This window comes from Pongo abelii, chromosome 2 (assembly GCF_028885655.2).
Source record: "Pongo abelii isolate AG06213 chromosome 2, NHGRI_mPonAbe1-v2.0_pri, whole genome shotgun sequence".
Classification (NCBI taxonomy): domain Eukaryota; kingdom Metazoa; phylum Chordata; class Mammalia; order Primates; family Hominidae; genus Pongo; species Pongo abelii.
This window is the reverse complement of record NC_085928.1, coordinates 195,937,423-195,943,422: the sequence shown is the minus strand read 5'-3', so window position 1 is coordinate 195,943,422 and position 6,000 is coordinate 195,937,423.

Below are 6,000 nucleotides of genomic sequence, written 5' to 3'. Positions count from 1 at the left end.
ACTGGTCTCGAACTCCTGACCTTAGGTGATCCACCTTTTTTAGGGTTCAGAACATTGAAAGTGATTGGTTGTTTTAACTCAATTATCTACAATATGTAGCCATAGTCAGCATAGTAACTCAATGCTGTTCTTAATTTCCACTCAGTCCTAAGCTGGTTCATGAAGACCTGCCTTAATTAACTCTCAAAGTTTTTGACTTCCACATTCGTACTCCAAGTAGTGAGTGGGCGTTCAGCCACTTTTTATACAGAGATGCAGTGCCATTAGTTCTCTGAGAGCACTCCTACACCGCTCCCTTGAAGATCTCACTTACTCAGAGTAAGGTTTCCTTGACTATCTCTATACTAGTAATTTCATTTCTGTATATCCCACCCAGCTATCCCCTAAGCCCCAGACTGCTATAACCAGTACTCACTTGATGTCTCCATTTGGAGATGGTACCACTGATACCATTAGCTAGGAAGAAAAATGAGGTCAAGAGGGATAAAATGATGAGCAGTTACTCTAGCTTCCCTTTCTCCTTCACCTCCACATCTCAGTAGTATTTTGAGAGACCACTCCTGGCAAAAATTATGAATCAGTCTGTCCATTCTGAATTCTGACATCTCCAATCAGGAGAGATCAAATACACAGTAATTTGAATAGGGGAAGTTACATATATGTAATTACTAACTATAAGTTAGTAATAGGGGTACTGAGGTGAGTGAGGATAGGGGTAATGACGGATTAACTAGTAAGAAGTAAAGAGAACTGTTAATAATATGGGAATAGCAGATATAAGGAGGAGCCCTAGCTCTAGGTCTGAGACAGAGTGCCCAGGAAGAACCTCCTTTTCCCTCAAGAGCTCAGATTCAGACTTTGGAGAGGGCACAGCCATGGATCTCTGGAACACAGAAAAGTTGCCGTGATGCCACACTGGCAGAACTTCATGAAAACCTACCCCTGGGATTTTCCAGAAACCTTTAAGGTGCCAGGGACAGTTGTTTATGGAGGGCATCTCACCTACAAAACTACCTGATGTGGCTCCAGGAGAGGCTGCCCTCTGCTGGTTGCTGCTGGGAGCTACACACTGCAGGAGCCAGACACTGAAGAAGCTGCAAATGTTAAGAAACCTGGCCAGGGGTGGGAACGGGTGCTCTAGAGGCAGCTGCTGGCTACTAGGTGCTGCTGGCTGCCAGGCACTGCAGGAGCCAGGAAACTAGAGACACTGTCAGCGTACTACAGAAGCTCAGTGTTGGAGAGAGCTATGCTCTGCAGGAGCTGGTCCCTGGGGAAGCCTCATGTGCTGCAGGAGCCTGTGGCACACACACAGGAATCAGGAAGTAAAACCTTTCCTCCTGTAATGCCTGTCCAATTCTGACAAAGCTTCTGTGCCATCTGGCAAAGAAAAATATTGAAAGGTTCCAGATCTGTTTTCACAGAGCAGGCAAAAAGTATGAATTGGGAGCAACTAGCACAGCAAGTCATCTCCATCCTCTCTAACCTCACTGGCCACTGCCTTAGGTCAGGTTCACTCACTTGCTTGCTCTTTTTATTCCTTGTCTGGACTGTTGAAAGAGTCTAGGAACTGGGCTCCCGGCCTGGCTGCCACTGGCCCAAAGGATGACATGTGAATGTGAAAAAGGAGGCCCTTCCTTCCAGTGTACAAAGCACAATGCCCAGCTCTCAGCTCTTACTGACCCTAGCTAGGTACACCGGGCACAGCTCAGAACAGAAGCCTGGCTCCTCACCTGCTCCCGGTCTCCAGTCTTGCCTGCTCATATCACTCCTCAAACCCATGCACCACACTGCCACTACTTTTCTCAAACTTAAAATTGAAAGTACAATTGACCTTTTCAGCACCCCTCAATACTTCTCTACTGCCCATTAAATAAAATCTGAACTCCTTAGCTAGGCATACATGGCCATCTGTGATCTGCTCCTTGCCTGTTATCCAGTATGTTGAATGACTAAATGAGAGAAGGCAAAACAAAACAACAACAACAACAAAAAACCCACTAAAGACAGAATGCACTAGTGAATCCCAGGGCAGAAGTTGAAAATTAAACAAGAAATGCTGGAGGAGAGAGTCTATGACTCTGGAAGGAGACAACAACAAACAAATTTGAGTGCAGCCTCTGGCTTGGCTCTAAGCTACAGGAGTAAGCCTGTTAGACAGCATTCCCAATTGGGTACATTATTTTCTCTGTATATATCTCCCCTACCAGGACTAGACATTTTTGTCATTGTTGTTTTTGTTTTTTGAGATGGAGTCTCACTCTGTCACCCAGGCTGGAGGGCAGTGGTGCAATCTCGGCTCACTGAAACCTCCACTGCCCAGGTTCAAGCGATTTTCCTGCCTCAGCCTTCTGAGTAGCTGGGATTACAGGTGGCTGCCACCACGCCCGGCTAATTTTTGTATTTTTAGTAGAGACGGGGTTTCACCATGTTGGCCAGGCTGGTCTCAAATTTCTGACCTCAAGTGATCCACCTGCCTCAGCCTCCCAAAGTGCTGGGATTATAGATGTGAGCCACCTCATTCAGCCTAGGGCTCAAAAATTTTACAATCATTTCTGACTATCCCTTTCCCCATATTCCTATCACATTGGCCAGTCAAGCCCACCCTTTCATAGTCTCCCTACTCCCTGCTTAGTCCTCATTCTTGCTGCCTTGGGAATCTAATCCTCACTGCCTCATATTTACAGTACTGGATCCATATCCCACATGGCCACTCATTCAACAGCATGGCCCTGTGCTAGATGCTGGAGACACAGACATGAATGACACAAGACCTGCAGCCTGACCTCCCTATCTTTGCCAGGACAATCTCGCCTACTTTTAGCAAGTTAGTCTCCTGCTCATGGACCTCTAAAGGCACCCTGATGCCTACCCAATCAATTCTAAATTCATATGTTGCTTTCTTTTAATCACTCAACAAGTACTACTAAAGGCTTACCGTGTGCCAGGCACTACATATAAGGCAGTGGTCAAAACAGGCACTGGCCCTGCCCTTAAGGAACTTACTATCTAGTGTGGAAGACAGACATAAAAGCTATATTCACAGAAATAATAATGCAAATAGGGCTAAGCGCAGTGGCTAACGCCTGTAATCCCAGAACTTTGGGAGGCCAAGGCGGGCGGATCCTGAGGTCAGGAGATCGAGACCATCCTGGCTAACACAGTGAAACCCTGTCTCTACTAAAAATACAAAAATTAGCCGGGTGTGTGGTGGGCGCCTGTAGCCCCAGCTACTCCAGAGGCTGAGGCAGGAGAATTGCTTGAACCCAGGAGGCAGAGTTTGCAGTGAGCCAAGATCGCACCACTGCACTCCAGCCTGGGCGCCAGAGTGAGGCTCCGTCTCAAAAAAAAAAACCCACAAAGAAATAATAATGAAAATAAAATAATTATATAATTATTATTCTTTAATTATAGTTGTGAGTAATGTGAATGTCAAGGGGTGCCATAAGAATGTATAAACAAGAGATCTAATCTAATCTAAGCCAAAAAGTAAGATAAGGCCAGAGATCTGAGCAGGAGTCCAGGTTTAGGTGTGTGTTGGGAGTACAGGTGTTCTCAGGAAAAGGGCACAGCTCATTCAAAAGTTATTTAGTCACTTAACACTTGAGTCATCACCAAATCTTTGGGTCTGAGGTACCTCAAATATTGATTCTGTTCTGGATGACTATTTTACCAACCAAGAGCCAAATGGCAAGCTCTTATAACTCAATAATGAAACGATAAATAACCCAATTAAAAATGGGCAAAGTATCAGAATATTCGTTTCTCCAAAGATCTACAAATCAGCAATAAACACATGAAAGCATTATCATTATCGCTAGGGAAATGCAAACCAAAACCACATCGAGATACCACTTTACACCCACTGGAGTGGTTATAATTTTTTTTTTTTTTTTTTCTTTTGAGACGGAGTCTCGCTCTGTCGCCCAGGCTGGAGTGCGGTGGGGCCATCTTGGCTCACTGCAAGCTCCGCCTCCCGGGTTCACGCCATTCTCCTGCCTCAGCCTCCTGAGTAGCTGGGACTACAGGTGCCCGCCACCACGCCCGGCTAATTTTGTGTATTTTTAGTAGAGACGGGGTTTCACAGTGTTAGGCAGGATGGTCTCGATCTCCTGACCTCGGGATCCGCCCGCCTTGGCCTCCCAAAGTGCTGGGATTATAGGCGTGAGCCACCGCGCCCGGCCTTTTTTGTTTTTGTTTTTGTTTTTTTTTTTTTGAGACAGAGTTTCGCTCTTGTTGCCCAGGCTGGAGTACAATGGCGCGATCTCGGCTCGCCGCAACCTCCGCCTCCCAGGTTCAAGCAATTCTCCTGCTTCAGCCTCCTGAATAGCTGGGATTACAGGCATGCACCACCACGCCCGGCTAACTTTGTATTTTTAGTAGAGACGGGGTTTCGCCATGTTGAGGCTGGTCTCAAACTCCTGACCTCAGGTGATCTGCCCACCTCGGCCTCCCAAAGTGCTGGGATTACAGGCATAAGCCACCGCGCCTGGTCAATTTTTTTTTTAATACAGTATAACAAGTATTGGTGAGGATGTGGAGAAATCGGAAGCCACATACACTGCTGGTGGCAGTGTGAAATGTAAAATGAATGCAGCCACTGTGGAAAACCGTTTGGCAGTTTCCCCCCAAATTAACCGTAGGGTTACTATACAATCCAGCAATTCCATTCCTAGGTGTATACCTAAGAGAAATAAAAACATGTGCTAGTACAAAAATTTGTACATGAATGTTCACAGCAGGATTATTCATAAGTTAAAAAACGGAAACTATCCAAATGTCTATTAAATGATGAATGGATAAATAAAATGTGATATATCCATACAATTGAATGTAACTTGACAATGAAAAAGAATGAAATAGTAGTACATTCTACAACATGGATGAACCGTGAAAACGTACGCTAAGGAAGCCAGTTACAAAAGATACATATTATATGATTCCATTTATATAAAATGTCCTGAATAGGTTAATCTATTGAGAAAGAAAGATTTGTGATTGCCTAGGACTGGGAGGGTTGTAAGGAGTGGAGAGGAGGAGGGATGCAAAAAGACTATTAATGAGTGTTTCTTTTCTTAATGTGATGAGACTGTTCTAAAATTGTGGTGATGGTTGCACAATTCTGTGAATAAAAGCCATTTGAATTGTACACTTTAAATAAGGGAATTGCATAGTAGGTGAGTTGTATCTCAATAAAGCTGTTAAAAAAAAAATCAGGAGTTGGGGATATGGGGCTGAGGCAGGAGGATCACTTGAGACTGGGAGGCGGAGGTTGCAATGAGCCACCACACTCCAGCCTGGGCGATAGAGCCAGAGAGACCCTGTCTCAAAAAAAAAAAAAATCAAATGGCCCTTTACCAGTATCAAAGTGCCTCATCAGCCAGGTACCACCTTGTCAATGGATGGGGAGACTGAAGTGTAGAGGAATTAAGTATCCGACTTGGGGGTTGGGGGCAGTGGCTCACGCCTGTAATCCCAACACTTTGGGAGGCCGAGGTGGGAGGATCGCTTGAGCCCAGGAGACCAGCCTGGCCAATATGGCGAAACTCCGTCTCTATAAAAAACACAAAAAATTAGCCTGGCGTGGTGGCGGGTGCCTGTAATTCCAGCCGCTCCGGAGGCTGAGGCAGGAGAATCACTTGAACCCGGGAGGCAGACGTTGCAGTGAGCCAAGATCGCGCTGTTACACTCCAGTCTGAGCGACAAAGCGAGATTCCGTCTCAAAAAAAAAAAAAAGAAAGTATCCGACTTGGGCTTGAGCTCTTCTCACTATAATCCAACTATATTCTCTTACAAATGGCAGAATTAATCTTCCCTCCTTGTGACACCCCTGTAGTTATACATGCCTCTGGCACTTACAATCATTTTTTCTAATTGTGTTTAACGGTTCTAGCACATTATTTTGTAACTTCAGAATAGAGATTGTGTCTGATTCCTGTGTATGAAGATCCGACCTTTTTTATTTATTTATTTTTAAACAGAGTCTCGCTCTGTCGCCCAGGC